Raw genomic sequence first — 19,161 nt, forward strand, 5'->3', positions numbered from 1 at the left:
TATGTAAACCGAACGAAGAGTCTCGAGTTCCTTTTCCTCAGCCAGCTACGAGGAGAACATTTACTCGTTCAACTTTGATCCACCGAAAGAAATAAAAAATGGGAAATGGAAGGAAGATACACGCATCACGAAAGGGAAAAGTATAAATCCATTAGGAGGGAAACGAAGGGCCGCGAAGGGGAAAGGGAAGAGAAGGGAGGAAGGGATGGAGACGAGGAGGTAAAGGCAGTTAGTCATATAAGCTTTACAGAAGGTTAACTTTTGTAGACTTTATTAATGACTAGAGAGAGAGAGAGAGAGAGAGAGAGAGAGAGAGAGAGAGAGAGAGAGAGAGAGAGAGAGAGAGAGAGAGAGAGAGAGAGAGAGAGAGAGAGAGAGAGAGAGAGAGAGAGAGAGAGAATGAAAATTTCAAAAAGGCAAAGGAAATGAAAAAAAATAAAGGGAAGCGAGAATAACAGACACAAACACATTCTCTCTCTCTCTCTCTCTCTCTCTCTCTCTCTCTCTCTCTCTCTCTCTCTCTCTCTCTCTCTCTCTCTCTCTCTCTCTCTCTCTCTCGACCCCTGACAAGGATATGAACAGGGTCAGAAAACAAAGAGGTGAAAAAAAATCAAAGTAAAAGCTTGTTCAGGGTTAAGGGAAGGAAAGGAGGGAAGGGAGATTACGAGGAGGGAGAGCGGAAGGAAGGAAGATAATGGAATTAAGATGAAGGGAAAAGCCACATAATTGAGAGAGAGAGAGAGAGAGAGAGAGAGAGAGAGAGAGAGAGAGAGAGAGAGAGAGAGAGAGAGAGATTGCAGGAGAAACGTGAGAGGAACACCAAGATGATCCCAATTACATGAATTAGGGAGAGAAAATTCCAGGTTTTGACCCAAGTTTTAATGGTGTCAGTGTAGGGAATGATGCCTCCTCTACTCTCTCTCTCTCTCTCTCTCTCTCTCTCTCTCTCTCTCTCTCTCTCTCTCTCTGATGTCCCCGTTAAGCAAACCAAAATAAACATAAAAAGACACAAGGAATCATTCAATTGGAGAAGAAAAACGAGAGAGAGAGAGAGAGAGAGAGAGAGAGAGAGAGAGAGAGAGAGAGAGAGAGAGAGAGAGAGAGAGAGAGAGAGAGAGAGAACTATACTTTCAGCAAAGAGATAAATAGGGAAAAAATAGCTTCCTAGAATACCTCGCCTTCACCACCTCCTTGTTTTATAATATTTTGAAGTCTAATGACGAGCAGCGAAGCGTCAGATGCAAGAGAGGCGGTGGGGAGAGGGGAGGAAAACAAGAGAAGTTCGAGGAGACGCTTTTAAATATTATCAGACTTTAAAAAATCATATTCATCTCCCTTGTTTTTCCACAGAGGTTGTCAAGTAAGATCCTTTGGTGTGCATGAAAGGTCGGTCATTAAACATCCTGCATCATTGTGAGGCGGAGGATGACGCTGGAGTGATTTTCCTTGAAGGGTGAAATAAGTGGCTCTGAATCTTAATTATGTGAAGGTATAGGGAGTTTGTATGAAGGTAAGAGTTTTATTATCATGTGGTAGTTTGAGTTTTGAAGAAATGTCGTCAGGTGTGTTTCAATTGAATGTTTGTTGATTGTGTAAAGATAAGTAAGCGCTTATATTTGTTTATTGATATACGTAATGTTTAAATGTTTTTTTCAGTTTTCACTTAATATGCACTATTATTTATTTATCGATTTATTGTTTATTTATTTATTTATTTATTCATCTATTTATTTATTTGTTTGTTTATTGATTTATCTATTTATTTACTTAACATAATATCGTCATGTATAATCAAATGGAAATTTGCTGATTCGGTAACGAAAATCAAGTACGTGTTTGTATTTAAAGTACGAAAAAGAATGAAGAAAAGAAACCGAAAATATTGTAATTTGGAGGCAATTTTTGTCTGTTTACACTGCAGATTCATCTCTCTCTCTTTGGAAAATGTTGGTAAAGAATTTTCAGATGAAAATGTTCTTGAGAGAGCTTGAAAAATTCCTTATTAATGAGAACAACGAACTGCGCCAGAGCTGGAAAAAAAATCTTCGCTGAGACAAGATTTTCTTTTCACGAAATAATTACAATTTATTTTTTTTACAGGAATTAATCTTCTTCCTCTGCACAAGTAAGATGCTTTTTTACAGGAAATGAAAACATTACTTGGCTCTAAATTCAACCTTTATTATTTATTTTGTTCACTTTATGAATATTCCCTCTCGTGCTTTTAATACAAAGTAATTTTAACTCCGGGAAAAGTCACGTCCTTGATGCACTTTTTTTGTCATGTTTTTCACTACAACCTTCCACCTCTTAATTGCTTCCTTGCCTCTTCCAGCCTTTCTTCCTCATTTCCTTCACTCCCTCTATTATTCCTTCCTCTCCTTCCTTGTCTCTTTCTCCAAAAATTTTCATTCTCCACCGATTCTCTTTTCTTCTCCTACTTTCTCTTTTTTCCTCTCTGTGTCTCTCTCTATAAACTTCTTTCTCTTCTCCACTTTCCTTCATCACACCTGTCTTCCTCCGGTGTTGTCATGTCACATTCCCTTCTTCATTTTCACTCCATATTCTCCTTTCGTCCACACTCCACTGTGTTTAAATACATTCCCTCCCCTTCCTTCCTCCACACACTTCCTTCCTCCCTCTCTCTTCCCACGCATCCCTTGCCTTCTGAGTGACCAACATGTCAAAACACGTTCACTGATAAAAACGTGAGGAAATGTTTTAAATTATTATTTCGACTTCAGAGAGAGGAGAAGGGAGAGGGAAAGGGAGGGAGAAAGTGTGTGTGTGTGTGTGTGTGTGTGTGTGTGTGTGTGTGTGTGTGTGTGTGTGTATGAGCGACAAGTCCAATAACAGGGGCAACAGGAGCGAGGTGGACTCACGCCCTAACTTAGCGTGGCTGTAATGCGGATTTAATCTCTATGCAAATATAACAACTCATTTGCATGTATATTATCAGGCTGTCTTAACACGTCCATTGGCCCCAATCATCTCACTCGTTAGATTTACTGCGGTCCACTCATTCACGCCACTACCTTGTTTACTCCTACCGTCATTCATTTTACGGTTACTCACTCACCCGATGTCAACGTCAGTCATTATTATAGGATCTTTAATGGTAACGGTCCTTTTCCTTTCTTCTTCTATTGTTAAGCACTATAATGACGTTTCCTTCGCAGTTTTCAGTGATTCCTTTGGCTCTACTGTTATGAGATTGAAACCTTTACCTTTACCTGCTTGCCAATCATGTGACACTGGCAACTTTGGAAACCTTCTTCTGTCATCTGCCAGTCTAGCGAGACATTATTTTGTATGCCGGATCACGTTTTATATGAAAAAAAATATACTCATTGGAGTCTCTTCCTGCACGTTTGCTTTATACATGTTGTGAATGTCAGTTGTATGTTGCTGTTAATTATTCACGGTGTTTCATTCACATCGTTTGTTTTTCATTCACTGGCAATTTGTGCCGCCAATGTAACAGTTGTTTTGCTTCATTATGTATGTCTTTTTTTCAGTTTTTACATATTTTAAACACAGTGATGAACGATTTAGGTGTTCGTTTTATTTCTCCAAAGGTAAAACAAGATTTACATCGAAGCGTTGAATTGTGATTTTTATTCGTTGATTCGCTGATTGCTCATTTTTCTTTTTAGCTTTTAAGGCATTTTCTAAATCAAGATTAATTTTAAAATTTGTGCAATCAGTCTTAGGACATTTAATATTCTCTAATGGCACTCCTTGACTTCCTTGACATTCTCACAGGCGTCGCGTCGCTCATCGCTGAGTCGCACATTTCTTCCTTCGCCTACTAAATCATTTGACTCTAAGGTGGGCTGTCAGCTGTCGGCTCTATGTGTAATCTGGCGGATCTTCCCAATTTTAAAGTCCCGACAGGCTTGAAATTGGAGTTTAAAACGCCTCGAAACAGCTTCAACCTGCAGGTCGCACCTCCCCAAGAGCCCCTCCTGCCACCCGCCCCGCCGCCTGCCTCGCTCAATGGGACGGTGCCGCGGCGCCGCTCCTCTTTAGTGTTGCTTTTGAACTCCGGTCAACTTAATTGGCTGACCCAATTTCTGCTCAAGATTGGGTGAGAGGAGGATGGCAGCGCGTCGTTGTGTGTGTGTGTGTGTGTGTGTGTGTGTGTGTGTGTGTGTGTGTGTGTGTGTGTGTGTGTGTGTGTGTGTGTGTGTGTGTGTGTCGGCGTGTGCGTGTCATGTCAGAGGATTGTGCGTGCCCTCTAGAGACACTTGCGGCGCCTCAATCATTCTTTGCATACTAAGGGTCTGGCTGGCCTAGCCTGGCAGGAAGAGGCCTGCGCGGCGAGGGGCTTGTCGGGTCTTGCCGGACCTGCGCAAATTTATCTGACTTTCCCTAAGAGCCAATCTTTCAGGATCTTTGTCGCTGGCGACGCTTGTTCGTCCTCTTACGACTCTTGAAGGGGACGTGCTTTCCCTCCTTGAGTCTCGCCGCTCCACGTTTCTCGAAGATGAATTCATGCCACGCGCGGCGCCCCAAGTTTTCGTCACTTTTCCTATCTTGGCTGTAATTGGCTGGAGTCGCTGGCAGGTGTGAGTGTCCATGGAGGATAGACTTTTTATCTCACCCTGCGGCCAGTGTGAGTGACTTAATTTGGCGCCACCAAAACAAAAGTTTGTGATCGGCTTTAATTTGTGCCACACGAAACTGGCTGGGAAAGGCGCTCTCTCTCTCTCTCTCTCTCTCTCTCTCTCTCTCTCTCTCTCTCTCTCTCTCTCTCTCTGTCTGTGTGAAAACCTTTAACCCACGAATTGAAAATAAACACACAGTCTCTCATGTACTACCTTTGTATTCGCCTGTCCTTCCTTCTCTCCATTCACAAACCCATGCATCTATCTGTCAGCGCCCTCTTGTCAGTTCATTCACCCACACATTCACCTGTCTGCTCGCCTCCCTACATCCCTCTCCGTGCAGCCACCCACTCATGCACCCACTCACCTCCCCAGTCACCTTTCCACCTCTACTTAATCCCCGTCAAGCGTCTATAGCGGCGTATCTTAACACTCCTCGACCTCCGCACCTGAGATGTGGACAGTTCATTATATCCCTGTGACTGATTAAAAAGACTAATTGTTGCACCGCGACAGAGATGAATGGAGTACTCTTAGATTATTTGCTTTGCTCTCTAGAAACAAGACATCAAAGGCGGTTTTATAATAGGGGAAAACGGGTCTTTGATTACTACAGATAATGGATGTTTTTTCTCTCTCTCTCTCTCTCTCCCTTTCTCTTTCCAGCTAACTGACATGACCATTATCTTGATGTTAAGGGAAGCTATAATGTATGTATAGTGTAAAATCACCTTTTTTTTATTACTTTGCTATTACACACACACACACACACACACACACACACACACACACACACACACACACACACACACACACACACACACACACACACACACACACACACACACACACACACACACACCATAATTCAATACACAGCAGCTCGAGTTTTCCTTTTACAGTTTTTTTTTCCTTTATTAATTTCATTTGTTGCTTGATAGACGACTATATTTAAAATTCCGAAGTACAATAGAAGGTCACACAGAAAAACAAGGCGAAGAATAACATGGACAGGCGTAGGGAGTCAGGAGAGCGATGGAGTAAGGTAGGGTGAGAAGTAGGAAGGTAACCGTGAATGGAGGGAGAAAGAGGAGAACGGAGGAGAAAGAGGAAGGAGGAGGAGGAGGAGGAGGAGGAGTCGGGGTAGTGTTCGAGAAGAGAAGCGTCCCTCTCTATGGCCAATGACGTGTGCGGGGCCGGAAAAATGAGTCCCGTTGTGGGTCTGTCACCGCTGAGAAGTTCCCGGCCAGTTTTTAGTTGTAGTTCGGCCTCTATTTTTCTTCCCTTTCTTTTCCTCTCTTTTTTTTTTTTGTAGGAGGAAATACACCTGGACGTGATGTAGGTATTATTGTTTTGTGGTCATTGTTGTTGTTGTTGTTCTTTTAGTGGTGGTGGTGGTGGTGGTGTCTTTTTGGTGGTATTGTTGTTGTTGTTGTTATTATTGTTGTTGTTGTCTGACTGTTGTTAAGGGAGTGTTTTATAATGTGAGTTTTGAGATGTTGAGTAGAGGAGGAAATGTTGAGGAAAAGGAAGAATTAAAACAGCTGCTGCTATTTTAATTCTTCCTTTTCCTCCTCCTCCTCTTCCTCCTCCTCCTCCTCCTCCTCCTGCTGCTGCTGCTGCTTCTCGTCTTTCTAATCTTAATCATCATCACCACCAACAGTGTCCTCTTTATATCATGCATTACGTTTTCTTTCATTTTTTTACTTGTTCTCCTCCTTCTCGTCCTTTTTCTCTATTTCCTCTCACTCTTTACTTTCTCGCTCTCCATTTCCTCACCCTCCACTGTCCTATCTTTCATGTCCCCACTAAGAAGTACAAATGTTTTCATGCACTCAGGAATCCTCCCTCACCTTTAACCCAGAGCCACGTAACAGCCATCGATAACTCAGGCGCTTCAAAACTCTCTCATCCAGTAAAGTACACCAAAGAAGAGAGAGCAAAAAAGACCGCAACATCACCTTTAAAAACACCATTTCACGCTTGGTCAAAACGGTTCTTGTTGGAAAAACACTGAGAGTTGCTGCCGCCTTTGCTAGACTTTACATTGAGGCAGAGGGAGAAACTTAGACCAAGACTTTAACTACATATTGAATGAAGCCTTGGATTGACTATCGGCCTAAGGATAACAGTGAAATATCTATACTATTAGTAGGCATAAGAGCTGGAAGAAAAATTCGGTTTCTGTGTTATGGTCTTATTTCCCCTCCCTTATTTTTTTTTTATCATGTTTAGACTTATTAAAGAAGGGAAAGAGCGTGGGGAAAAAATGGAGGAAAGAAGGACCGGGGGAAAAAATGGATGAGGAAGGAAGGATGCTGCCGCGTGTTGAGGAAAAACTCGAAAATTGGTGACGCTCGCTCTCTTAATTCAGACGGGAAAGAAATGCCTCCTTGAGATAATGAAGAAAACGGAGAGGAGGAGGAAGAGGAGGAGGAGGAGGAGGAGGAGGAGAAGGAGGAGGAGGAGGAGGAGGAGGAGGAGGAGGAGGAAGACGACGAGTAGGAGGAGGAGGAGGAGGAGGAGGAGCAGAAAGAATGGGGTAAACTCGGGTAGGAGGAAGATGAGGGAGAGGAAAGAGGAGTTGAGAAAGATGAGGGAGGCGGGACAATGAGAGAGAGAGAGAGAGAGAGAGAGAGAGAGAGAGAGAGAGAGAGAGAGAGAGAGAGAATGAGAATCTTACTCCTACTAGAGACAAAAACAGCGACCATTAAATCCCCTAGCCCTGCCTTAGAGAAGACTGGATTCCCTTCTTTTTCGTCGTGAGCGTCTAGCAGTTGGCGTTAATGGATATTACGTCCGTGCATTCCGAGGCTTCATTTCCACTTGATTTGTATGATGCGAAATGGCGGCCACTTCTGCTGTGTCTGCCATGCTGCGTAATGAATGGCCGGGCAAGGCTGGCTGCTGTGGTTCTTGTTGTTAGTTAGTTAGTTAGTGGTGGTGGTGGTGGTGGTCCTGGTATTGGTGACGCTGGCATGTAGGAAGTATTGGCGCTTTGGTGGTGATGGTGATGGAGATGGTAATTTGTTTCCCTGTTCCCTCCACCACCACCGTGACGAGCACTTCCATCCCCACTACCTTTCACACCCGCCACCACCACCACCACCACCATTGCTGTCGTCAGGGTTAATATCAATCACTCCCAGTGGATTGCTGCAGTAGAAGTTGCACTAAGATAACGTTGATCATGGACATGTACACAAATATAGATAGTAGACAGATAGATAGAGAAGGAGAAAGAGAGAAATTTTTAGACAAGCAGATAGACAAAAATGAAGCAAAGACGCACTAAGACGAAACACACAGAAAAACAGAACGTACTAAAAGGAAACAAAAAGAAGAGAGTCTGGTCACAGCAGATACCAAGCCAAGCCAGGAGTGGGTATCAGAGGTTACTGGAGGAGCCTTTAAAACGAGAACTCATCAAAGTAATTAATTAGATTTCTGAAATTTACTTGCCGGATAAAAGGGGAGTACGGGGGAAAGGTAATGGAAGAGAGATGAATATAAGAATAGGAAATGAAATAAAAACAAAATGTGAGAGTGTAGGATAGAAAGTAAGTCGAAATCATAGTTTTATTGTGTTAAGTTAGGAATGGAGGACAGATAGAAGAAAATAATGGAAAAGAGGAGAAAATGAAGAGAAATGGAGAGTAAAGAACAATTATTATGACAAGATCACTATAAATATTGCTAAGCTTAAAGGAAAGAAACGTCCAGGAAATGGGATAAGATTGATTTTAAAATTACATGATTAATGATTTCATAATAACAAAAACTTAAGCATCATTTCCTTAAAACTTGAACCTCACTAGTACATCATTATCGAAAACTTCCTGGACATCCGTGAACTTTGCAAACCACTTAAGCTCTTTCACGAGAACAGCAAGGATAGAGTGAGGAAAACCCTTCTTATATATCTTAGCGTGTAGCCCTCACTTATTCTTACAGCTCCCTTTGTTTTCTCATATTGAAGCCCTTCAGCACTGCGACATATTTTTTATCTTGAGTCTTATGTACGATTAGACGACTGCATTGACATTAGGAATGGTCTATAGAGGTCAGAAGATTAATAGTCACTGTCTTCACTATTTTAATCCCCACATAAGTTTCTGAAGCCGTATAGAATCACCAAATAGTAAACATAATTAATATAAAAACGCGTCATGGTACTGAAGGGTTAAGATTATATAAGTAAGACCACAATAAAAGCTTTATTATTCTTATTCGTACGTAGTCTTAATAATAAAAAAAATGATAAACCAAGGTCAAATCCAAAGGTCATTCTCAATATGCTGAACTGAAGAGCACAAGTCATATAAGGGAAGGATGGAGTCGCAGGCTTTGCTTGGTGGTTTTAAATCTATGTTCTGCGCCGTGGCAGCCGAGCGACGCCCCATCTCAGGATCGGTCACAGCGCCTTGCCTCGACACCGCTAAGCCTAACCTACATCCCACACAAACCACTCATCGGAAACTTTATCTCCTTCCCACTCCGTCGTACATTTTCCTCTAACACCACCACTGACTTCCTCCATATGTCCGTCTCTCTCTCTCTCTCTCTCTCTCTCTCTCTCTCTCTCTCTCTCTCTCTCACGCTGAACGCAAGCATCGATATTTTTCCTCCATTTTTCATTTAAATAATCCATTAATCACTAGAAAACCGAAACTGACTCCGTATCTTTCATGTCAGTTCATCACGATGCATTGAAATATGCATGCGAAAACATTTCATAGCGGCGCCCCTCCTCACCTCTTTGTCTTGCCGCGTCCATCCATCAGTATTGCACGATGATATGAAGCTTTTCCATCTTAATCTATTCACATGCATAATTGCTTACCTGTCTTCATAACCGTCCTGTAAACTCGCTTTCCATACATCAAGACTGTCTGCCTCATGTGTGTACGCGTGTGTGTGTGTGTGTGTGTGTGTGTGTGTGTGTGTGTGTGTGTGTGTGTGTGTGTGTGTGTGTGTGTGTGTGTGTGTGTGTGTGTGTGTGTGTGTGTGTGTGTGTGTATGTGTGTGTGTGTGTGTGTGTGTGGTTGTGTTTGAACATGCTGGCATTTTAGTTTGTGAATCCATATATTCCTGTTTTGTATGTATGTATGTGAGAAAGTTTATCGGCTGTTAGGCGTGATGGAGAGCCTGGTATACAAGTGCGTCCCTCGGGAAGCATTGACGAGGAGGGATGGATGTTACCTCCGCGCTATACCATATTACGCCACGCACCCTTATGTTATGCATCTCCATAGTCATATTTTTCTTTGTATTCCTCCACCTATGCCTGGCAGCACCTCTGAGTAATGATCAGGTGAGAGAGTGACTCACCACCATACAGAATAAATAACAGTGTTGCTCTCTTACCTATCTATCTGAAAATGCCTTCAATATTCTATTCATCCAACCCCTCCCCTCCAGAAGCGCCTCTTCACCACTAGTGCATTGTTGGTGATAGCGGTGGAATTTAGTGTTGTGTCTGTAGCATTGCAATGATGGCTAGAATTTTTCAGTATGATTTCATGGTAGGAATATTATAGAGGTAGTAAGATGCAATGTTTTGTGCCGATAACATTGTAGAAATAGTAGCAGAAGAATTTTATATTTTCAGCAGCAATATAGGGACAGCAGTAGAGTCGTTATTATCTCGGTAACATTGCAGTGACGGTGTGATAATGTTTAAAGCGTTGGCAACACTGAAGCCCATCAAAGGCCCCCGTCTGGCCGTCGGTACCTTCTGCAAACACGAAAATATTTGGTGATGCTAATGGAGTTCAAAATTAAGCGTGACAAAAAAGAATAAAAGTTGCATCAATCCGGTGCAACGCTTTATTGGTCAAAGACGGAAGGGTGAAAACTTTTTCTGAACGTGAAAGAGAAACGAAAAGGTAGACAGACAGAGTAACGAGATGAGAACAAAAGGAATATGGTGGCTACATACAACTTTGCAGAAGACCTGCCATCCTTAGGTCGTAAACCTTGAGTTGTATCAGACATCAGTCTTGCGTCTTGCGTCCTCCAGCTTTTCTCCATTCCGGGTTGCCTCTTACAGAAGCAAGTTTATGAGTATAATTGACGTGTGCATGCTTGTGTGGAGGAAGACAACGATCACACACTATTCACACTTCAGCTCAGCCTCGCACAGCTGTGGTTTGTGAGTTACACGTTCATTGCAGCGATAACGCAGGTTTCTCTGCTTCTATCAGAGCCCAACACGTCTGTCTACGTTTTAGTGTCCATGTCTGTTAGCGATAGAGCGTGACGAGGAGCAAGTCCCTGGGAGATGAGTTGGTGCCTTGCTTCTTATGGTTCTGACAAGTGGATGGAAGCTTATTAAATATTTCAAAGCTGTAAAACTTCACAAAGCATTAAGGTTTTACATATACCATGCAGACACACACACACACACACACACACACACACACACACACACACACACACACACACACACACACACACACACACACACACACACACACACACACACACATATATATATATATATATATATATATATATATATATATATATATATATATATATATATATATATATATATATATATATATATATATATATATATATATATATATCGAAAGATTACTATGGAACTGTAAATCAAATAAATGTAAAGCTGTATGATGAAACACACTTTTGTAAACAAAGATCCGATTTTCTTTAGTATCTGCAATTGCACGCTTGCTCGAGGCTCCCGCCAGCCTGTTGCTTCAAGTTGTTTGTTACCCGGTGCACCTGACGCTTTCACTTCTCTTTCCCCGTCCCTTCCCTCCTGTCCTGCCCCTTCCCTTCCTTTACCCTCTCCTCGCCCCCCCCTTCTCTCTTTTCTCCTCTTTCTTTTTTTCTTCCTTCCCTCTCACATCCTTTACAGAACCACACCTTTCCTTTCCCTTCCCTTTCATTCCCATCCATCCCTGGCTCGTAGGTCACAGTGAAGAAGGAGTAGCAACCTCTCGACCTTCTCCACAAAGGGCGGCGCTTGCTGCCCAACCTCTAGTCTAAGAGGTCGAGTTGGATGATGCCCATTTGGATGAGCCTAACTGATTGTACAGAAAACATCTACTTGAGTCTCTCTCTCTCTCTCTCTCTCTCTCTCTCTCTCTCTCTCTCTCTCTCTCTCTCTCTCTCTCTCTCTCTCTCTCTCTCTCTCTGTGTGTGTGTCTTGTTTCACTGGGTAAATTCCTTAAAGAATTATAAATATTTACTTTCATTCACACGAGCAATGGCCTCCATGAGATGCAATAAAATCATAGCAGAGGGTCAGCTCATAGGCGGCTTGAGTCCTGTCCCATAGTGCTCACCCACCACCTGAAATCTCATTACTGTTACCATCACGTTCAGTATACTTTTAGCAACTAATTTTTGCACCAATCTCGCATAACTTACTTGGTATTAAGCCCTTTCAGTACTACGGCGTCAGGTTCATTACATTCTGGACGCCATTAAAATTTCATTAAGTTTAATACGATACTTTCATAATCCAGAGTTAGGAATTGTGGACTCATTCACTCATTACATAATAATATTTATTTATTTCATTCTGATTAACGATGATGGAGTCTTATGAATAGTGAAAATGGGTTTTAGTACGGAATGGGCGAAGTGGATTTAATATGAAGTAATGAGTCTCCTTGTGAGACAATTTTACAGTTATTGAAAGAGAACCATACACGTTCCCCTTCGGTTGAGAGCACGCAATTATGAATATTTATCTCCTGCAGGGGCGTGAAAGGATAAGTGCTTTGTTCCTCCTCCTTGGATGTGAATGACGAATGTGTGATGATGAGGCGCCTTTCACACTCTCTTCCCATTCCCTCTGTTTTTGTGTCTTGCCTCTCACCTCTCTCCAACACTCCTTACTCTCCCATCTTCTACGGAACGTTCTGTCTCTCTCATCCCTGTAATCTACTCTCTTTCCTGCCCCTCCTACTTCCCCTCCTCCTCTATAAACTTTTTCACTTGTCCGCGTCCCTGGAGAAACTTTTCTTATTGTTGAATTTTATTTTTCTTAGTTGAAGTAAGGGATATGTCTGAACGCATTAGCATTTTCTTTGTGGCGCATTGCCAGGGGAAATTTCCAGCTATCTAATCCTCTACTTTTCTCCAGTGTGGATGTTTAGTATACTCACTGATCCTTGATGGAGAGGAGAGTCATCATATCAAACTTACGAAACCTTTATACACAAAACCTTACAGCTGGAGGGAAGAACACACCCACGTGTAATCTCGCAGCTGCAATCTCAGTTATGTGTCCTCAGAAGGCGTGATGTGGAACTTAATTAGCGCCAAGTTTTGCTGCATGGCGCTATTCCCTGCCGTCTGCCCTCATGGTGGCGGCGTAGGCAAACAAGAAGTGCCCTGCAGTCCGCAATAACCTGGCGCTTCCTGGCCAGCAGCTGCCTCGCCACTCACGCCCCGCTCTGGGAATTTTGTGTCAGTGGGTGTGAGGGCTGCAGGACTTGTGTGCTTGCAATTAAGTGTACTGAACCACGATATACTGCATCTATTTTTAGTGTGTGCATGCATTCATGTAACAGCAAAATTTTTTCTTGCCGGAATATTAGATAGCTGCTTTTTCCTCTTATACATGAGATGAAAGAGTATTCCCTGTATAACCTATTTTACCGTGCATTCGTACCACACAAATATTATATTTCTCAGAGCGAATTGCATACATGGATCTGCTGTACTTTATGTTAAAGAAAATTTCCAGTGGTATGAACAGAGGCAAGGCAGGGTCCATTAATCTTTAGGAAGGGAGATACAATGGTCTTAGTTTGAGTAGAAACACCAGGTTAGGGTGCACCACCTGGCAATGTACTGTAGGAGGTCAAGGGAAGAGAAGAGCTCGAGGGTCAGTGGTTCAGATTGTCGCGTGCTGCGGTCTGTGTGAGCGATGGGTTTTGGAGGCAGCGGAGACGCGCGAAACACGGAGCTAAGTCATGCACGGGGACAGATTAACCACCACACGCGGCGCTGATGTGTATCTTCAAGTGGCCAGTTTGCTAATGAAAAGTGAGCACCACAAGGCACGCGATCGATGCTTTGTGAACCCGAGACGGTATGCGTGCACTATAGATACGGACTCCTACATTTACCAACATAACTGTTCCTTACATATTGATAAGAGGAAGAGGGCATAGAAAGTACATCAGCTCGCCAGACAGTAACGAAGGTGTAAGCTTGTGTAAAGATAAAGGGCTAGGGACACTATGCTCTTATATTATTATGGTAAACTTGCACGCGTAGCCACCTCAGTAATTAAACGAGAACAAGTCCAACAATATATCCCAGAGCTGATAATGCTCGCCACTCGTGTACGAGGATCTGTTCACCTCACTTTAAAGCGTGCAGATATTATAAATTAGTGAGGCTCTTTCATTAACAGCTTTTAACTATGGCCAGAATGGAAGGAGAAAAAGTCTTAGATGGCCTTTAACCTTTAGTGTGAAGGTGGAGATTGCTTCCTGATTGAGCAGGGGAGAGAGAGAGAGAGAGAGAGAGAGAGAGAGAGAGAGAGAGAGAGAGAGAGAGAGAGAGAGAGAGAGAGAGAGAGAGAGAGTGCGAGAGAGAGAAAAGTGTGTGTGTGTGTGTGTGTGTGTGTGTGTGTGTGTGTGTGTGTGTGTGTGTGTGTGTGAGGCAGTGAGTGGGCAGCGGCGGGGCGTGGCGGGCGGCCTTCCTCCTGCATCGTGAGGACTTTTACAAACTCCCTCGGACACTCTCCTGGGAAGACACGCACTGATTACTGATAAGCTTATGTGAAAAAATTTATTGCAGTTGACATTTTCCCTCCCCATTCTTCAAGCGGGCGAAATGACAGCGAGGGACCAGAATAACTCGAGTAAATTAATTTCATGCATTTTAAAACTTAATTTCACGTCTGCCTTGTGCGAAATGAAAGGGAATTTTTTTTTCATCCCTCTTTTTTCCATTAGGGGGTCCTTTGGTTTGTTTGTCAGATGGTAAGTCACATTAATAACACTCCATATTTTACCATTTTGTACTAGAATTTCTAAAACACTACACACTACGACTTGTACGCGACTCCCTTAGAAGGTAAAGAAAAATCAGCTGATCTCCTTATCAACGAAACAGGTGACGTTTAATTAAGGTGCCAGACGGTTTGCTGTGGGGAAGACGCCGAGGTGAAGGTGAAAGCGACTAAAGAAATAAGGCGGTGCTGGTGTGGAGGGTATAGATTTACAGAGAGCGTCAAGATGGAACCAGAACGTAGGAAGGTGAAACGTAATAATGTTTACGAAAAGATTATGAAGTAGTTAATTGCGACAGGGAAGAAATCGCACGCAAAACAATTAAGCTGAGGGAAATTTCAACGGGTAGCAAGTGTGACATGGGAACAGCTGAGGTCAGGCAAATATGGAACAGGGGTGGGAGAGGTTACTTTATGTGTAAGATAAATATGTTAAGAAAAAAATAGTTGCGAAATGGAAGTTAGAAAAGAAAATAGAATAGCAGAGAAGAGAGAGAGAGAGAGAGAGAGAGAGAGAGAGAGAGAGAGAGAGAGAGAGAGAGAGAGAGAGAGAGAGAGAGAGAGAGAGAGAGAGAGAGAGAGAGAGAGAGAGAGAGAGAGAGAGAGAGAGAGAGAGAGAGAGCAACACTCATACAACACCAAACATTCCTAGTGTACCAGTCTAACAAGAAGAAGTACACAACCAACACGCACCTGAGAAAGACAGAGAGACACGTACACACGAACAAACAGACAATGAGAGAGAGAGAGAGAGAGAGAGAGAGAGAGAGAGAGAGAGAGAGAGAGAGAGAGAGAGAATACCAAACACAGAACAATACAACTCCAAACATACTTAGAGCACTAACAAAACAACAAGAAAATCGCAACTAACACGTCCATACATTCACATTCAGACTTACAAGCGTTAAAGCAAACACAGGTGCACGCAGGGAGCATCGACACAACACACAGGTACATACGCCAGGTAGACTCTAGGATCACAGGTGGCCAAGGGTAAGGTTACCGCGCATAAGTCATCGTCAGGTGGGCGCTTGTCGACCCTCAACAGGTGAATTACGACAGAAGGCGGAGGCGGGAGATGCAAAGGACATCATTAGAAGCAATAGGAGAGGGAAAGGACTCAGTCGAAAGGAGCAGTGAGTGTTGTGGGGAGACGAGGATATACGCAGTAGTAGTAGATAATAGAGGACATCGCTGAAGGGAAGGAGAGGTAGAAGGGCATCAGAGAGGAGTAGAGGTGTGATAAAAGTGTATGAGTTTGAAAGGAAGGTAAGATGCTGCAAAGAAAGGTGATGTTATTAGAGAGAGAGAGAGAGAGAGAGAGAGAGAGAGAGAGAGAGAGAGAGAGAGAGAGAGAGAGAGAACTCAAGATAAATATATTCATACTGGAAATCGTGGCTTGAAACTCTCCATGCTTTTAAGATGAACACAGCTGATGAATATATACCTAACGCAAGCTAGCAACCTAAATCAGCAAGAAAACCTATGTAACTTGACCTAAGATAATTGAACCTAACACAAAAGAAGGACAACCAATTGATATTCCTCCTTAACTAACAACAGTGGCAAAAAGAAACTCGCATTCGTGAAAACCAAACTTATGAAACAGACATGAAAAAAAAAAAAATATAGAGATACTACCTTTTCATGATATTGTGATCCTTTAAGTGAAACAATCAGGCAGTTGACTTTAAAGTAGGAAGAATATTTGCAGAGCTCTGAGTTGAGTATTCATGAGAAGGAACACAGGGTCCCGACATGGCGGTAGTGGTGGTGGCGGCAGTGGTGGTGGTGATGGTGACAGTGCTGGTAGTGATGGTGGTGGAGGTAGCGGAGCAGCATCAGTGGCCAAAAGTGTGGGTTTTAAATCAAATGAAAATTCCAAAAGAAATCAAGAGGACAGGAAAGTTTGATGACAGTCGTCGCTTCTTTCTGAGATTTGAATCGTTCTCAAAAGCGTCGAGAAGAGAGAGAGAGAGAGAGAGAGAGAGAGAGAGAGAGAGAGAGAGAGACCCAACTCCACCATGTGTCACCAATCTAACCACCACACAAGGAAGGGAAGGCGAGAATGGAAGAAGGAAGCGAGGACTGAACCAAAGAAAGGAAGAAGGAAGGGGAGGGATAGAGGAGGGTATTGATAATGTAGGAGCGAGAATGTATAATCATCCGCGAAGATATTTTACACTACTTCCTTTCTACCTGAGGAGCGGCCGACCCCTTTCATTAGGCACCGCTTGCACCCCTGCGCCCTCCCTCCACCACGCGTCCCCTTACTCCGGGAAAGGCGAACTCTATAATTATTGAGTATCATTAGCTATTAGGCGGTCGTCTTTAAATGGGCAGTTTTGAAGACTCTCTCTCTCTCTCTCTCTCTCTCTCTCTCTCTCTCTCTCTCTCTCTCTCTCTCTCTCTCTCTCTCTCTCTCTCTCTCTCTCTCTCTCTCTAATGGATTCAATGATCATGTAATTTCTTTCTAATATTTCTTATTTTCTTTATATATGTATTCTATTATTTTTGAGTCCTTGCTTTTTCTTTTCTTTACCTCCTCCTCCTCCTCTTTCTCCTCCTCCTCCTCCTCCTCCTCCTCCTCCTACTCCTCCTCCTTTTTCTCCTCCTCTTCCTCCTCCTTCTCCTCCTCCTCCTTTTCCTCCACCACCTCCTCCTTTTCCTTCTCCTTCTAGAGTAGTGACAGATACGTCTACTTATGTGCTGGCTAGAAGGTTCGCGATCGGTGGTCGGCCAGTGCAAGTCTACGGGAAGTAGTGAAATGTGGCGCGTAGTGTTCCAAGACTTTCTAAAACCAATGCTATTATGCACAAGTCTCTCCCTGGCTCCTCCTGCTCCTCCACCTTTTTCTCTTTCTCCTTCTCCTTCTCCTTTTCCTTCTCCTTCTTCTCCTCCTCCTCCTCCTCCTCCTCCTCCTCCTCCTCCTCCTCCTCCTCCTCCTCCTCCTCCTCCTCCTCCTCCTCCTCCTCCTCCTCCTCCTCCTCCTCCTCCTCCTCCTCCTCCTCCTCCTCCTCCTCCTCCTCCTCATCATCATCATCATCATCATCATCATCTTCGCTTTGTAATCAATCAAAGTCCAATGTTTCTTTTCCTCATTCATTTTCGTTTTAACTTCTTTCTTCCACGCCCACACTCTCTCTCTCTCTCTCTCTCTCTCTCTCTCTCTCTCTCTCTCTCTCTCTCTCTCTCTCTCTCTCTTGCTCTCGCTCTCTCTAAAAGAAAAGAAAGAAAAGCAAGCTGTAAATCTGGCCGGCATATATTCGGAATTATTCGCTAAAATCATGCTTTTGCGATCCATTTGCATCTCAATGTCGCGCCAAATTCAACGCTTCTTTTTATCCTCGCTGTAATTAGCATAGGTGATGAGCGTGGCGGCGGGGCGGGGCATGGGGTGTGCGTGGCTTTCGTAAGGGGTGGGCGGCAACCAGATGGGCGTGAAGGATGGGGCGGGTACACGGGCGGAGTGACATGATAGGGTGGCTGGGGATGGGAAAAAAAAAGTGAATATGAAGGTGGATACATAGAAACGGAAGTAGGTAGAGAAGAAAGGTGGATAGAGATGGAATGGAAGAGAAAGTAGGAAATGAAAGAAAGTTGATAGAAAAGAAGAGGTGAAATGGGTAAAAAGGGAGGTAGATGAAAAAAGAAATAGAAGAAATTATGTGAAGAAAGGAAGGTGTTAAAGGAGATAGGTGAGGTAGTACAGGAAGACAGGAGTTGCGTATAGAAGACAGGTGAGGTGATTGAAAAGACAAGTGAAGTTATACGCGAAGACAAGGCAGTAGAGGAGCAGGTAAGGTAATAGAGGAAGACACACGAGGCAGTATGCAAGAAAGGGGAAGCGAGAGGAAAGACAGGTGATGTTAGAGGGGAGACATGCGCGGCGGCAGGATAGGACAGGTGGGGTCGGTAGTGGAGTAACGTAAGGGTAACTATTTCTGGCCAATAAAACTAAGCAACTTTATAATAATTGTTTGTTAAGATAGTGAGGTGTTTTATACACAGGTAAACTCTTTAGCGACGGAGAGAAAAGAGTGGCGGTCGATTTGTGACGTCGTGATTCAATGGCTGCCAGCTACAGCCGTTTTATGTGTATTTGCATCTAACGGTTTATAATAATTAAATAAAAATCACTACGTACTAGATCTAGAATCTTGCTTATACGTAAGTCTGTGTATTTCTTTAGCGTTTGTCACCAGAATATAAGGAAATGTGGCAGGATAGTATGGAGAGAGAGAGAGAGAGAGAGAGAGAGAGAGAGAGAGAGAGAGAGAGAGAGAGAGAGAGAGAGAGAGCAAATGGAGGTACAACACCCACCCGTCATCAATACTTGTCAAGGAGAAGCACAGATTCAGTGCCCGAGCAGCAGTGGCCTCCTTGTCCCTCCTGTGTTCTGAGAGCGGGCTCTGTTCCTCGCTTCGGCGGACAAAGTGTAATGGAATTGGCTTAGCCGTTTGACTACCATTTGATACACCTTTTTCTAATTACCACTCGTTCTGAGACATCTTAACTTGTTCGACAGCCACATCTAATCTT

General features: G+C 43.3%; 1 protein-coding gene across 1 annotated transcript in view; it reads right to left on the minus strand.

Annotated features, from left to right (window-relative positions):
* The window catches only part of LOC123515963 (two pore potassium channel protein sup-9-like), a 502,009-nt gene that overhangs the window by 53,176 nt on the left and 429,672 nt on the right, over positions 1-19,161 (minus strand). The gene's annotated exons all lie outside the window — the stretch shown is intronic.

Source organism: Portunus trituberculatus, chromosome 40 (genome assembly GCF_017591435.1).
Source record: "Portunus trituberculatus isolate SZX2019 chromosome 40, ASM1759143v1, whole genome shotgun sequence".
Classification (NCBI taxonomy): Eukaryota; Metazoa; Arthropoda; class Malacostraca; order Decapoda; family Portunidae; genus Portunus; species Portunus trituberculatus.